Here is a 16,626-nt window from a genome sequence, read left to right on the forward strand (position 1 = left end):
TCCAATGTGGGCAAAAGAAGATCCAGTGTTAGAGTTGTCTCCCTGATGCTCTTTTATTTTGCAACATAGACATACTCTCTGCGTATAGACAGTAATTTGGCTCATTAAAGAGATCGTAGGACACTCCTCTAAGCGGAACTTAAACATATCTAGATACAGTTGGGACTGTGCATGAACAATGGCAGAGGAGTAGCAGTGACTCTTCTGTAGTCCAGCCTCTGCTATCATGAGTAATATCTCCTAATCCCTTTACAAATATGCCTATCTCCATCACAAAACTACATAGTAAGGACAAAGTATGTCCTCTTTCAAAACTTACAGAAAATTATAATTTTGAAATTGAAAATTATTATTACTGCTTGGGTTCCTCTCGAAGCTTCAGATAACTCATGAACAGTTTTATAGCCATTAATTTCTGTGCAACTACTGTTTATTTTGCTTAAATAACACTTTACAACCATGGTCAGAAAATGTGACCAGTAGCAGTTCAAATGATGTTTAGCTTGTGAAAATTGTCACTGAACACTACTGCACAGGGGCAGTCTATTTCCTGCTCACTACATATTTCGGTGAGTACTTCTTGTTTTGTTGTGTAGTGCCATGCTTGACACTAGCTCTGCACTTTGCATAAGAGGGAAATAAGGCTCAGAAAGACTTTCTTGAGGATTATAAAGTTTTGACGGGTGTGGACTCCATGTTCACAAGGTAGTGGACACCCCTTGCACACCGATTGCCTGGTTGCTCTTGTAGCATCAGACCTCCACAATAAGAAAAACGAGACATTCCATATTTGTTAAAAAACCCCTGCAATCTTTTGTAACATGGATATGAATGTATAAACAGAATACATGTCTGAAAGAGACAAATTGAATCTGTCTCTTCCGTTCAAATTTAGTTTCTTGGAACCATAGGATGCATAGCACATAAATTGAGCAGACTACTTACCAGACAGGAAAGTAGAAAGTTCATATGTAACCATGACATTTTGAGAATGAAAAAGCTTAGTATGCATAGCAGCTCCACATCTACATTGTGCATTCGGTGGCAAGAGGACATGTGGAAAAAAATAGAAATGTCATTGCATTAGTCACTGAATTAATGTGGTGGCTGCCTGTTACTATTAAGGTTATGACTTATACAGGACAAACTCTTAATTCTTTTTGTTTATCAGCACTAGTTATACTATTTACATGTCTTTACTTTAACTTTGTTGACAGCAGAGATGTTTTCTCTAGACTTTTACTTTTATCCGCGCAAGCAGAGCTACAGAAGCAGTCGCTTCAAATAATAAATAGCAACACAACATTTCTATGTGCAATAAACTATAATCAGTTCATGTTTTATCTAAAGCATAAGAGATTGGGGGAATATATCCTTTACTATGGAATACACTGCATTTTGGGCTTGTGGGTACATTAGTAATGGGAGCTAATAAACTAGGCGGTTTAAACTACATTTCAAATTAAGGAGGTATATTGATTATAGTATGTGTAAGCTTGAGGAACCTTCCCAAATTTTACGCAGAATATCAACACATTTTATGACTTCTTTTCATGATTTTCTACTTTCTGTTCACAGAAAATATACTTCAAATCTTATCTTTCAGTTATATAAACTAAAACTTCCAAGTTCACGTCTTGAGTAATTTAAAATTCAGTACTGTCACAGTTCTCTGAATTAACTCTTTTTCAGCTGCTGTTCCATACACCAGTATATCTGTGACATAGCAGACATCTAGTATAGATATTTTTATATCCATATTGACTGACAAGTTTAATTATCTTTCTTAAAATGTTTGGGAGAAAATTGATCATGTGATGTATGGTACTTATCTAAATCATTATGTATTTAAATCTAAGTAAAGCATATGTCTCATTTTTTTTGAACTGAAATAACATTAGCACATTTTATTAATTCTACTTAGCAGCATTTATGTCAGCAATTAGTTTAAGTGGATTTATCATGTAAGCAACATTGAGGATAGGTAAAACCTGCAAAATCACTTGCCACTCAACTAAACACTTTGAGTCTATAACTTTGCCAGAGTTGCAGAAAGAAATGAAGGTATGGCACCAGCTTCGATAAATAGTAAATCACAGATGCTTTATTTCTTCAGAACTCAAATTTACTTCTTCAGAACTCAAATTTTCACATGTTCGCACTCGCTAGCAATTTACAGAGTAATCCTCAGGAGAGCATACTGTCGTAAAGCTCATACCTGCTTCACAACTGAGACACAAATGAAGCTTAGTACTGAGTTATGCAGAGTCTGGGAGGAACATGAGCAGGCAGTACAGTAACAAGAAACAGGTTCAAAGTCCTGAGCTCAGGCAGCGGCTCAGGTAGAGAACTATCCTGGGAAAACAGCTTGCAAGAGTCTGCATTTAGCCGTCATTACGGGACTGCAAAAACCTAGGTCCTATACAAGCAGGGACTAGTATCTAAGTACAAAGCTCAGCAGCAATAAGCAACAACAGGCTCAAACTCCACCTGGAGCCAGTTGTAGGGAGTGAAGCCCAATCCACTGCAGGCATCCAGGCTACACCTGGCAGCAGCAATTGTCTGTGGAGTGGTCGGTCTTCAATGGAGGACTCAGCCTGGGTACCACCCCAGGAATTAGAGCACTTCTGGAAGCAGTTCAAGCTCTGTCAGTCTAAAATCCAGGATCATCTTTGCACAGAGAGGGCTCTGTTGTCTTCCCTTTCTCCTTCCCCCTTCTCCTTTTCTTTCTGCTCTTCTTTTAATTCCATTTCTTATTGGTTTTAAGTCACTCTCCTGAGCATTCAGGAGCCTTGCAAAGTCAGTAGACAAACACCTTATTAAAGCCTCCTCAGGCACTGTGGAGGCTGTGGATCTGCCTGTCTACACTCACTGAAGGAAGGTGCTCTGAATCATCTGGCCAAACAGACAGCAGCTCTTTAAATATTACCAGACCTAAAGTACCCATAATAGAAAGTGTAAATGTAGACAGAAAAACTAACAACACGGTCCCATTTCACACCAGAAATCTGGAACAGATAATAGAACCAAATTAAGACCAAGACCATTGTAACTTGCCTTCTCCAGCTCATCAAAACAGCTTTGCAGGATTTTCTTATCACACTTTCCATGCATTTTCCGCCTGTAAGCAGAAAGCTTTTCCACAAGCTTTACTTTGGCTCTGCAGGTTTATAGCCCCAGTCACAAATGTGTAACCCACTTTTTAATCTATGCTTATTACAACCTCTAAAAAAGTGAGCAATTCACTGAAGAAATTAGGTTATGGACAAGATTCTGAAAATCAGCATGAATATAGTACGACTCTATGTCTAACCAAAGCTTTGTGTTGTAATTGAAAGGAACAAAATACATAGTGTAATTCAGTACAAGGAAAGTCAGTTTACATTGTTAGCGTTTGGTTGGGGTTTTTTTCTAAATTAACAGCATGACATATTTTAGAATTACACTTCAGTCGTTCTGCTGTGCTCGTGTTTTAACCAGCTTGCACAACTGCTAAACAATTACATTGGCTTCAGCAACGTGTTGAAGGTGTTAAAGCTTCATTGTATTAGGGTGAAAAGAGAATGTGTCTGGCTGTAATACTGAGGTAAGAATGCTATTTCATTGATGTACACAATGGTTTCAGAGCAGATTCCAGGTTTTTAAGACAGATGTATACAAACCTGTATAATATAAAGAGATGCTCAAGCTGTGGCAGAAAGAGCTGCTGTGGCCGTACTTGGAAAATGGTACATCTGGGACCAGTGGTGTTAAGGTAGGAGTATGTGAAGCTGCAGTGTCTCAGTACCCTTGAAAATCCCTCAAAAGTGCTAAAGATGACAAAAGCATCAGCCATTTCTACAACTGAGGCAGGGAGGGTGGAGGTTGAGTCGGTGGAGAGGCAGTGGTTCTCCTGTGCCTGGTCAGAGGCAGAGCACCGCACCAGGAGAGACATGAGAAGCAGAGTGGTGGGGAGAAGGACCTGACAGAAACAATTTTTAAGAGCTGGTCTGTGAGCTTTACCTGTAATTTTAACATACAGTCTGCGAAACCAGCCTTCAGCATGGTTCTCTCCTAAATTCATAATCAGACAGGTTAGGGGTAATCAGAAATACATGCTTGGGAATGAAATATTCAGCCTAGAATAAAAATGCAATGAAGAAAACACTGGTCCTAAACCCACTGGACTTCTGAATTATCCATGAAATGATAAATGGCTCCCAGAACTTTTTTCCAGGCAATTACCAAGTATATTTCTGTGTGGAAGAGGAGGGATAAAACCTTTGGGTAGTGAAAGTTTTAAATGCCAGAAGCTATAACAGACAAACCTTTATGTGCCAGGAGTTGCATACAATTTCCTGTGCAACAACAGCTGAACATAAACTGTTATGTGCTGCTTATGCAGAGTTGTACATAAATAACACAGGGTTCATGCAGAGCTTCATATAATGAAGTTTATGTGCAAAATCTTTCCACCTCACTAACTTTTTGTGGATACATTTGTAATAAATTGAACAACCAAAAATAACCTGAAAGGCAATTAAAAAAGAAAAGCAAATGAAAAACCATGCTGCATGTTACATAATACAATTCAGAAGACTGAAATTTTGTAAAATTTCGTGTCAGAAGGTATCCAGCTTTTATTAAGTTTTCTCTACTCAGTTATAACCACAATCTGTAACACTTCCTAATTATACAATTGCCAAGAGGGAACCTCTGTTCTGGGGTTTCTAGGGAATCTGAACAAAGGATTCTTGAAGATTTGTGCAGGGAGCTGGGACCTTATTTATTCCATCCTAGCACCGTCTCTTCCGTCATCTAGGTGCACTCTCTGGATTCAGGCCTATATTTGATGAAAGTCTTTATAAACTAACAAGAAATGGGAAATTCAACAGTAATAACTCAGTTTTCCACCTGACCTGTACTTCATACAGAAACTTATGTGTCCAAGTTGCTACACCTTTCATTTCCCTTCCTATGTATAAAGCATTATAGCTGCCATAAATTCGTTAATGATGGAGTATTGTGCTTTTAGCAGCATAACAGATTTTGAAAACCAGGCCAACTATTTTGATTTGTCTTCTGTTTCAATCTCTGGAGTCCTCTTTCAAGCCAGTAAAGGTAAACTATGGCACTATTTATAACATCAGCATATTTTAATGTATTGTTTCACAACTTCCAAAGGTTACTTTTCGCACTTCATGTTTTCTATTGTGGTCTCTACAAATTTCAGCATTGTGCTATAGGCATTGTGTTACAGCTAAAACATTTGCATAGGTCTTATCTTCTACAGTTAATTTAATTTATCGAGTTCTTGAGGAATTTATGACTTGCTACACTGTGGCTTACATTTCTATTCAGGAATGCACTCATCTGTTTCATAACTAAAAATAAGCAAACATGTATTTTTGCTTTTTATGACTTGGGACTTTTCTGGCTTGTTATGTATTAAATTAGATTTCTTAGGTGTTTAACAGAAAGAAAATAGAATAAATGGAAGGATGTTAAATATTCAGTTTTAACACAAGGAATATCTAGTCGTCCTAGATTGTGGCTTCTAATACAAATTCTTTCTCCTTCTCCAGGCCCAACAGGTACTTCAGCCATTTTTTGAAGCGCTCTTTTGTGTATTCTCCTTAATAGAGACACCAATCCAAGGCCCCTAAGAAGTTCTATATTTGCTTGAAGGCTTCCTTACTCCAGAACTACTTTCTAATAACCCTCATTACTAATGCCCTACACCAAAACAGTGCTATTATTGCTTAGTTATTGCTATTTAGTTTTTGAAAATGTGATGGATTCCCTAACTAAATTGTCATAAATAGGTTAGTTTTCAGAGCTACTATTTGTCTACCAGTATTAATTCAGGTCCTTATGGAAAAAAAAAACAACAAACCAAACCAAAAAAACCCCACAAGATTGAATTTTCAAGGATTCTTTGTCAGTTCTGCCTAGCAAAAAAGAGTATTTGTCAACTTATCGAACACCACAGACTCCTGTGGTGCCCCTACTCATGCTCTTATTCTAAAAAATCGTGTTTACTCTCTGCTATCAGGGCAGACATCTTCATGACCTAAGGAGCTTCTGGATAGCTTTGGAGTGTGCTTGTGAGACATCAAAGGATCCACACCGCTCGCCCTGACAATAGTCAAAGGAGAGGGGTTGGTGTCTAGGGGAAATATTTTCTCCTGAGATGAGCAATCCATCTTTCATTGATAAACAGGAAAATGAGCATTCTCTTTAAAGCATTTTCTGCGCTAGATGTCTACCTCTTAGATGCAAGGCAAAGGTCTAAGTTATGTTTTGGTTTGTTTTTAAATTATTAAGGTACCAAACTTTTTGCAGCAGTGCCCAACAACGTAATTGTGTTAGTGGTAACAAACTGCATCTTGGAAAATTAAGATTGGACATTGGTGGGAAAAAAAGTCACTAGGTGGGTAGTACCTCACTGGAATAAATTGCACAGAGAGGCTGTGAAATCTCTCTCCTGGGCATCTTGAAGACTCTGCCAGACCCAGACACAGCTGCCCCTGTGCACTGCCGGCAATAGCCCAGGTTCAAGCAGGAGACTTCAGCCAACACTTCTATGATACTATGAAATAATTCCGGTCCCTTACTACATCCCCGAAGTAGTAATAGTTACTGTCTAGCACAGGAAATAACTCACTGTGTGCCTAAAGACTGCAGTACCTTTAAACCTTAGTGTGTTAAGAATAATACAGAAAGGAAAAAAAAACCACTAAATCCTTGCCTTTTGTTGATTGTATTTATATCCTTAATATTATTTTAACAATGCTCTTCTGTGATTTAATAAATGTTATCTTGTGCTGATCAAAGTGGAAAAAGATCTTTATAATAGGACCTGATCTTTTAAAGCTGTAAATGCTGTACAGTCTGTACTTTTGATCAGCAAGAAAAAGTAATGCATAGCAGCAGCTTTTGAGAATTACACAGATCTTGTAAGAAAATAAAAGGCCATTGTGTAGACAATGGCACAGAAGTCCAGCTCATTATTGATTTGACAAGAATGATCCTCATGGTTTGATTTTCCAGAAGAACTGAATGCATTTGAACTCTTTTATACTCTTGATAATTACCTTTAGTCAGACATAAAGTCAGGTCGGAACTGCAATCAAAAGTATAAAAGCAGAAGTTTCTGATTTCAGGGATCTTTGTTCATTCAGGATTGATCAAACTGATTTCTTAAATAAATCCTTATTGCTCTCATTTTTTCAGGGTGTTCCTTTTAAAGGTCTGCTGACAAATGAAAACAATGCTGTTGTTCCTTCACAGACCAGAGTAAATAGATGGAAACACTGATGGAATTTATATAGGAGCACATTGTCAGGAGATGGGATGTCTTATAAGGAGGAGTGTTGTCCCCTACTGTGGAGCAAGGGACTGAGACTCAGAGCTGACCCCGCCTCTACTTCTCTCTCATTAGTCGCAAATTTCTGTACCTGGTTTACTCAGTTGTTCCTGGTACTCCAGCAGACTTTCTGCAATAAGGCCAATAATCTATATAAAACCTTTTTGTTTCTTTTGATGAACAGTGCTGTAAATGCAGAAACTGGTATTAAATGCGGTCAACTGCTGTGTCTGTAAAAATGCTGCTACAATTTCTGATAAGTATACATCTCAATTGCAAAACAGTTGTAGTTCTATGGACCTTTTTACTCATTTATTCACTTTACAGAAATAATTTAGAAGAGGAGTTTACTGGCAAATGTATTCATAGAAGTAACATATTCCCATGGGATGTCTCAAATCTTTGGAAAAGAAAAATCAGAGTGGAAGTAATTTCAGATGGAACCTGATTCCAAATTACGTGTTTGCCCAAAGAGGGAACAGGAATGCAAATCAAACTAGACTTATCTAAATGATTTCCAGGAATGTCAGTAGTGACTATGATTTTGTGTAAGACCATTCACTGCAGCAAAATTCAATATCCTGGCCCCCCAAAAGATGCAAATTTCAAAAAGTAAGTTTTAGGACTGATTTATCCATTCTCATAAATAATGAGTGTCTTAAGCAATGAAGCAACAAAGCAATAAACCAACAAAGCTTCAACTTCTTCCTGAAGATATTTTTAATATGTGAGTATGGAGCATCTAGAAACAATAGAAAATATTTTAGGCCACAATAAAGAAGGGTACTTGTTTTCTGCACAGAGATTTCTGCTTGGAAATTGAGTAAGTTTGTCTTTTGCAAATTTAATATCCACTCAGCTGAAAAACTTTCTTGCCATCGATGGCTAAAAAAAGCTAAATATTGAAATTATCTTGTTTAAATTGTAGAAAAGCATTGGATGAATGACAGATTGCTAAATAATAATTAAATTTCAAATAACGCAGAATGTTAGTCAAAATAATGAAAATATCAATAATAAATACATGATAAATTTTATACACAAGCTTTCCCATAGTTCCCATCTATTGATGGTTAACTACTACACTACTACGCTTTCTAGAAATAATGACTAAATATTAACTAATCAGCATTTTTAATGATAAATTATTGGAACATATGAAGATTTCTGGAAATACCATATAAGACTAGATGAAAATGAGTGTAGTGAAGCACTAATATAGCTGGAGAAGTTTTTCTTAAATTCATCAAATTGATATGAACAGCTGCAAATTGAATTTAGAGTATTTTGGACTTTCTTAGATTCCCAGTTCCATTCGACACCTGAAGTAGTTAAGTGCCTGAATACTCTTGTGCATCTAGACCTAAGATAACTGGCAGAGAGCAGATGAGGATCTGAACTGAGCAGAGAATGGTGTAAGAATAGAGACTATATCAGCAGGAGATGGTAGACTGAGTTGCTGCTGATAGAATACAGACTATCAAGAAAAAAACTATTATTCCCACTGTGCAGGGAAAGGTATTAATTTCTTTAAAAATATATAATCTTCCAATTCTTAAGAGAGCTGTAAGAGTTCTGATTTATGCAATCAAGGTTATTTTATATAGAAAAAATATAGAGTGGTTTAAACACAGAGTGGAGACCAGTGATGAGTGGCATTCCTAAAGGGTCAGTACTGGGACCAGCACTGTTTAACATCTTTGTTGGCAACGTGGACAGTGGGACTGAGTGCACCCTCAGCAAGTTTGCCGATGACACAAACTGTGTGGTGTGGTCAACATGCTGGAGGGAAGGGATGCCATCCAGAGGGACCTTGACAGGCTGGAGAGGTGGGCCTTTGTGAACTGCTTGAAGTTCAACAAGGCCAAGTGCAAGGTCCTGCACATGGGTCAGTGCAATCCCAAGCACAACTACAGGCTGGGTAGAGAATGGATTGAGAGCAGCCCTGAGGAGAAGGACTTGGGGGTGTTGGTGGATGAGAAGCTCAACATGAGCCGGCAATGTGTGCTTGCAGCCCAGAAAGCCAACCATGTCCTGGGCTGCATCAAAAGAAGCATGACCAGCAGATTGAGGGACACCCCACCTGTAGTACTGAATCGAGCTCTGGGCTCTCCAGCACAAGAAAGACATGGACCTGTTGGATTGAGTCCAGAGGAGGGCCACAAAGACGATCAGAGGGCTGGAGCACCTCTCCTATGAAGACAGGCTGAGAGAGGTGGGCTTGTTCAGCCTGCAGAAGAGAAGGCTCCAGGGAGGCTTAGAGCAGCCTTCCAGTATCTGAAAGGGCCTACAAGAAAGCTGGAGAGGGACTGTTTACAAGGGCATGCAGTGATAGGACAAGGGATAATGGCCTTAAGCTGAAGGAGGGGAGATTTAGATTAGGTATTAGGAAGAAATTCTTCACTGTGAGGGTGGTGAGGCACTGGAACAGGTTGCCCAGAGAAGCTGTGGATGCCTCATCCCTGGAAGTGTTCAAGGCCAGGTTGGATGGGGCTTTGGGCAACCTGGTCTAGCGTAGGGTGTCCCTGCCCGTAGCAGAGGGGTTGGAACTAGATGATCTTTAAGGTCCCTTCCAACCCAAACCATTCTATGATTCTATGATTCTATGAAACAACTGCTGATGTCATAAAACCAATAGGATTTTATATATATGAAGGTTAAAACCAGACATTGTTAGAAAACATCCAAGATGAGACAATAGTTAAGAAGTGGAGAAGAATGTGGCATCCTGGCTATCAGCAGGATAAGGAGCCCTGTATTCACCAAAGATACTGTTGCAGTATTTATTAACATCGCTGCATCTGCCTACTTGTTCATAGACATTTACTGTAACTGCAACAGCTGTTACAGATTTCACTCTTCTGGTCAAATAAAAGAAGCTATCTTTCTGTTGCTTGAAGAAAGTATGGATACTCTCATTCCCAGTGCCGCCTCTTTCCTCTCACCTTACTCACTACGTGTGTATATCCTTTATAGCTCCCCCCCCCCCCATCTATTATTCATAAAAGCTCCAGCCTTTAAAAAATGAAGTGGTGCCTTTTTTGTGGGGAGAGAGGTCCCCATACCAAGGGCACATTTAAACAGACTAGGTTCTCAGAGATCTTCATCTGAGCATTTTCTGAATATCAGCTCTTTTTTGCTTTGGAAAATCTTGTACAAAAATGATAACACTTGGTGTTACTTTGGGAAAAAAAAAAACAAAAGTAAGAGGAAAAAAGTAAAAAGGAAAAAGGGGAAAGAAAAAGTGAAAAGTAAAATAAAAGAAAAAAGAAAAAGATAAAAGGAAAAAAGAAAAAAAAGAAAAAAGAAAAAGGAAACAAGAAAAAAGAAAAAAGAAAAAAGGAAAAAAGAAAAAAGTCAGAAGGAATTGAACATATATGTGACTTGGAATTGCAATAAAAAACAAAAACAAAAAAATTCTACTTCAGATCTGTGACATTTTCAGCATCTGAAATGTACTTCATTTATAGCAGCTCTCACACCTTCTGAGAGTTCTGAGTTACCTGCATCTCTGTGTCCTTCCTGCTGAAATGCTGATGAAATGTTGAGCAGAGAAAAGCAGACCTTGGAGCTATGGCAGACAGATCGCCCTCCAGCCTATATCCTTGCTGTATACAGAACCGCTTTGTCCAAACCAATAAGAGTGTGCTCTTAAAGGTGCCTCCCTACCACCAGCAGCTGATACACTGTTTACAGATGTAAATTTATTGGTGCGGTTATAACATCCAAGTCCCAGTTCATGTTCAACAGGTGTAACACTAATTGCAAGAACAGTCAAGACACCTCTAATTAGGATAAAATCCATAGACTGCATATAGGTTTTTTGTAAGGTCTGCTGAAGCAGGTTAATTGGGAATTCCCTGGTGACAGAGGATGTGTCTCATGGTCACACTGAAATGCTTCTGATATAGCACTCTTAATTCATACGCTATTCACACCATCGGCATGGTGATGCACACTACGGCTCTGCTCTGCAATATGCAAGCTGTCCTTTCGGCACGGAAGTCCGGGTGAGAAGGAGAGAGGAGTGAAGACTCAAATCCCAACCCTAGGTGCAGCATAGACAAGCTACTTTATCAGATCTGGCTCCTCCTAACTTGCTCCGCTAAGGGGATGGCTGCTGCTTGGTGCAGTAAGCAGGCTCTGGCAGTCAAGAGGCAGGGATCGGCAGGGTTTAACACTCTGCAGTGAGGTGGGGGTTTCAGAAGCAACTCTCCCTTCTCTGCCCCCAGCACTGACTCTGTATGGGGAAAAGCAGTGACGGGGTGGCAGTAACAAACACGTCACAGTCTGGACTAAATGATATGGTACCTTTGAAGTGGAAGATTACTTGCATCTCCGCCCCTGCCCCCCCAAGACTCCTTTGGTGTTGGACACTCATATGGCACATTTGCAAAGATATGAAGGATTCGTACACCCGTGCAACTCTGGGAAGTGTTTGGTCCATTCTTGGCCTCTTCAGTTCACAGATGGTCAAATCACAATGTATGATTCAGGTTTTGGCATGGTCACTCTGGTTCAGGTGGAAAAAGTATCCTTTGAGATACCAGGATGAAGCGGAAAACTTTATCTTCATCATGTAAGGCATGTTCCAGACACAGGGACAGAAACAGAGGTGTCTTTACCTTATCTTCTCTCACAGTCTCCATGGCTTCAGCATCCAGCGTAGCAGTCCGTTTGCAAACCAACAGATGCAGAACTGTTCATCACAAGGACTGATTGCTAAGGTAACATGTAGCAGCACCTCCAGCTAGTCTAGACTTCCATGAGCAGCTTATCATCATTTCAGTATTCCCTCCAGTTTACATTTACTTTCAATCAGGAAAAGCATGATGGCACAGCTGGAATAGCCAACAAGTCAATACTGAAATGTCCACTCCACTTTCAAGTGAATTAAATTCATTACTATCTCCTCATCATCATATAGAACAAGATATGGAGACAAAATATAGAACCACTGCAGGCGTGGTGTTTCTCACACAGTGCAGGTGGACCAGCTCCTTTTTTTCTGGGCAGAGATCTCAAGACCACTGCTGATACCATCTGCTGTGGGGCGGGGAAGGAGATTGATATAGGTCTTTAGTGAGGGATTAGATCATCTTGCCTTTGTAGATAGATTTGCCGACATAGCCATTTACTTCTGAATTGTGAGCCTCCTCTAGGTTTATAGTGCTGTGTCTGCTCTGTGTTGTTCACCCCACCTGAATCTGATAATTTCTGGAAGGTTTAATAGTTGCTTTCTTCACCTCTCCAAAGTTTTTTCTTAGGAAGAAGCCAACCTTAGGCAACCCTGCTGTGAAAAAACCTTTTTGCCATCAGACTATAACTTATCTGACAAAGGAGTAGCCAGTGGCATATCATCTAGGAGACACATAAAACCAGGGACACATTTCTGCCTGGAATGTGACTTTAGACTCAGGTGACGTGGAAATTTTAAGCATGGTGACTTTTGCTATTGGAGCAGTGTCCACTTCGTCCCTGTTACAATAAATATGTTTGAAATGTTCAAACTCCGTATGGATTGCCATCCACTCTGCACATTATTAGAGCCACCTTTAGAGAGGACACAGTAAAATGATAGAATGGCAGTACTGGTAACATAAGATCTATCTCTGGTAGAGGTAAATCTTGTGAAAGATACATAGAGTGTACATACAGTGGGTTTGTTGGTTTGGCTTTTTTTTTGGCGGGGGGGGAGGGTTGTTTGGTTTGTTTGGGTTTTTTTAGTAAGAGAACTTCCTTGCCACAAGAATTATCCTGCTAGACATGCCTGACACTAGACCATGGGAGACCACATGCTCTTGTTGACTCAGACTGCTGTGGGGCCTTCAGCCTTGTTTAGTGGGTGCTGAAGGGACGGAAACAATATATGGAACAGCAAAAGGGAGCAGTGCTTCTAACTATGGCCAGGAACGTGAGTATAAAGGCATTTTGCAGACAATATTTCATCATCACATCACAGAAGACAGACTCAGTGCCTGTGGTTGTGTTAGGCTAAGTGAAAGTGATCTGCAGTTAGGATAGATTCTTGGCAGCTCTGCACAACACCCTGCTGTAGGATACAGAATGACATGATGATTCACAAGGCATTTGGGATACTGTCGTTGAGGCTGTACCTGAGGACACAGTATCTCATAGTCAGCTAATTGAAAGCACACTTGACTGCTACCCAGCAGGAGTTAAGCTTCAATTTCATTTTTTCTTCAAAAAAAGGGGAAAAAAATCTCCAACTTCAGGCATTTCAAAATCTGATTCTCATCTATAAAACATTCATTTCTGATTGAACTCCCTGTGAGGCCTGGATGTTTGGGTAGAGAACTATACGACTGAAGGCAGCAAGGGATGCAGCTCATTACCCATGCAAAGATGTGCACCCTGATTTCATTCATGTTCTGTCTGTTCACAGACAAGAGTGCTAGTCTGTTTGCAGTTTAAGACTGGGAAGGTTTGTAATACATAGGTAGCATATGTTTTACATGTATGGTAGGTGGTAACTGTATTCTTGACGCAATTTGCATAACCCATGAGGGTCTATGGAATCAAAGATTCATTTCCCTGCTGATAGAGCTGTAGAGCAATGTGTGGCTATCTATTTGGGGAACCTTTCTTAAAAAGAGCACAGACTCATATCCACTCTTGCACAGCCACTGACAGACAGAGTGCTTCTTCCGAAGAAACTACTACTCTGATCATGACATAGAGTAATTCTTGGAGGAGTAATCAGGATGGTCAGTTCCTATCGGGACAGACATGGGAGCCTCCATCGCAAGGGTCCTTGAAACAATCCTTGAAGCTGGATTGAGTGAGACTCTCCAAACCACTGCTCTTCTCAGTTTTTGCAAACCAGCTGTTCTCCTATGCAACTGCCCCAACACATGCATGATCCATCTCTATTAGTTATTTTAACTGCAGGCAAAACATCTCTTGAACATCTTTACAACTTACAAAAGACAATTTCTTCATATTTGAGAATGTTTTCTATTTACTATTTACTTATCTATGAACAATTTGATAACTTCTGCAGCAACAGCTACCTGGGAATCTCTGGGAATTTCTACCCAGGGTGTTAATCAACATATAAATTAGATTTGGTGTAGCAGGAGCTGTCTGGGGGAATCTTGAGAACTGTCCAAAATCCCACGTGAAGAGTTCCTGTAAAAATCGTCCAAATACTTATTTGCGAAGTTGGCTAGGAGCTGAGTCAATCTCCAAGTCAGGTCCATTGTCTCAAACCAGCCAGCATCACACCTATGCAAATAACTTGCTGTGGAGTTCCTGGACCATCCAGGGAGTTCACGTCTTAAGAGTGCTGGATATACATAAAGGCATAGCCTTGATCATCAACTACATCTGAAATATAACAAAAGAAAAAAATTATTTTCATACATACAACTTGAAATTTTAGTTCCATATATCTTGCCACACTATTACCATATATATTAACTAATATCTAATATATTATACTACTGTGTTTACTACTCAGTAAAATCCTAAAAAAAATGTTTCAGTTATTTATGTTCTGTGTTCAGAGTCTCTTTGCTTATCGCAAGAATTAACCAAACAAAGGTGAACCAGTGACAGAGAGTCGCACAGGCCTGGAAGCTCTGAAGAAGGTCCCCTGTTGAAGATGGTTCTTCCCATGCACCTCTTTTCAAACCAGGTCAGAAGGACAGTCTATAATGATCAGTCAGTGCTGGTCTTCCTTGATTAACTAAGGGGACACTGGCCTAGTCCAAAGCTGTGGTCTAGCACATCTTTTGAGGGGAAGACAGAAGCAGCTTTGCTTTCAGGATAGTCTGTATTTCCACCATTGTCAACGATGTAACAGAAAACAGCATATTGCTTGAGTCTTTATTTTTTTCTTGTGATACGTCTGGATGGATGAAATCTGCTTACAGACCTAACTTGATGTCCCTGGTGCAGCAATAGGCAGCATAGCTATGTAGGAATTTCAGTATGGAGATGGAAGAATTTTTATATAAATATGATAGGTCCTAGGGTGTGTGAAAGGGTTGGCCACACATTTGATATGGCCAGTGGTGTTAAGATACAAAAGATGTGATGTAGTTATCAATAACCAGTGAGTTCATGCTAAAATGCTGCATGGTTATACATAGTGAGTGTTACAGCCACAGCAGCATTTATACAAGCAGTATACATCCACTGACCCATGAAAGTAAACATGTACTCAGGTACTGCTACCAAAGGCAGTATAAGTGTTAGAAGAGCTATAATATTTACTACCATTGCTTCAGAACCTGCAACATAGAGAATAATTGCTTCTCTCCTAATGTTAGCGGCAGATTAATTCAATCCCTAAGAGCTATAAACATGGATTCATGGTTCCAAAGCAAGCTTGAGTGATATTATGCAAGTAGTGGAGGTGTGTTTCATTGCCAAGAATTTCATGCAGCTCTACTGGAAAGGAATCATGGATTTACGAGGATGGCACAAATCTAATTTCTCATGGCTTGTACCAGATGTTGCTTAGAGACCAGGAGGCAACAACTGGTCATTGACTTTTGTCTCTTTTGTAACAACAAGTTTCCTTATGTTGGTCATGAACAAACATCAAAACAACTCCATAGCTGTTCTTATTTCATTCCAGGAGCTTTCATCAGTGTAAATCGGTTACGCCATATTTACACAGGCGCAGCTGAAAACAGAATGAGTTTCCTAGCAACCTCACCTTCATCAAAACTTGAAGGAAAAATAATTATATTTAATAGAAGAAATCTCTTCTAAATGAAAGGATATGACACTTCAGTTTCACTCTCCTAAAGACTACTCACAGTTCTTCCCTTGTTCTTGTTCCCTTCATTTGCTGTCAGTTACATAACTCCTTTTTTAGCTCATAGGCATCAGCATCAACTATGTTAAAAGTGTACTTTAATTTTGTTGAAATTCAAGGTCTCTGTGCCATGATACATCTTTTGTACATTTTCTTGAGAGGTGTTCAAAAGACAGAAGGAAAACACATATATCAGAGCTCAAAATATATTCAGTGGATTCAAGTTTAAAAGTTGATGCAGACGCATCATTATAAGAGTTGGATAGCTTCTTATTGTATTATTTAGAATGCCTATCTTTATAATGCAGAGGCTCAACAACTTTTTTTTTTTTTTTAAACAAGATGTGATAGAAGAATATTCTGGTTTTATGTTTAACCCTGTGCTGATGTGCAGGATGGCACTTCTGAAAAAGAACTCTAAAGAAAGTATTCTTCCATGCATTGGGTAACAGCTTCTGTCAATCTCCAGGCATGGAGGAAAGGAAGG

The sequence above is a fragment of the Grus americana genome, chromosome 1 (assembly GCF_028858705.1).
Source record: "Grus americana isolate bGruAme1 chromosome 1, bGruAme1.mat, whole genome shotgun sequence".
Lineage (NCBI taxonomy): Eukaryota > Metazoa > Chordata > Aves > Gruiformes > Gruidae > Grus > Grus americana.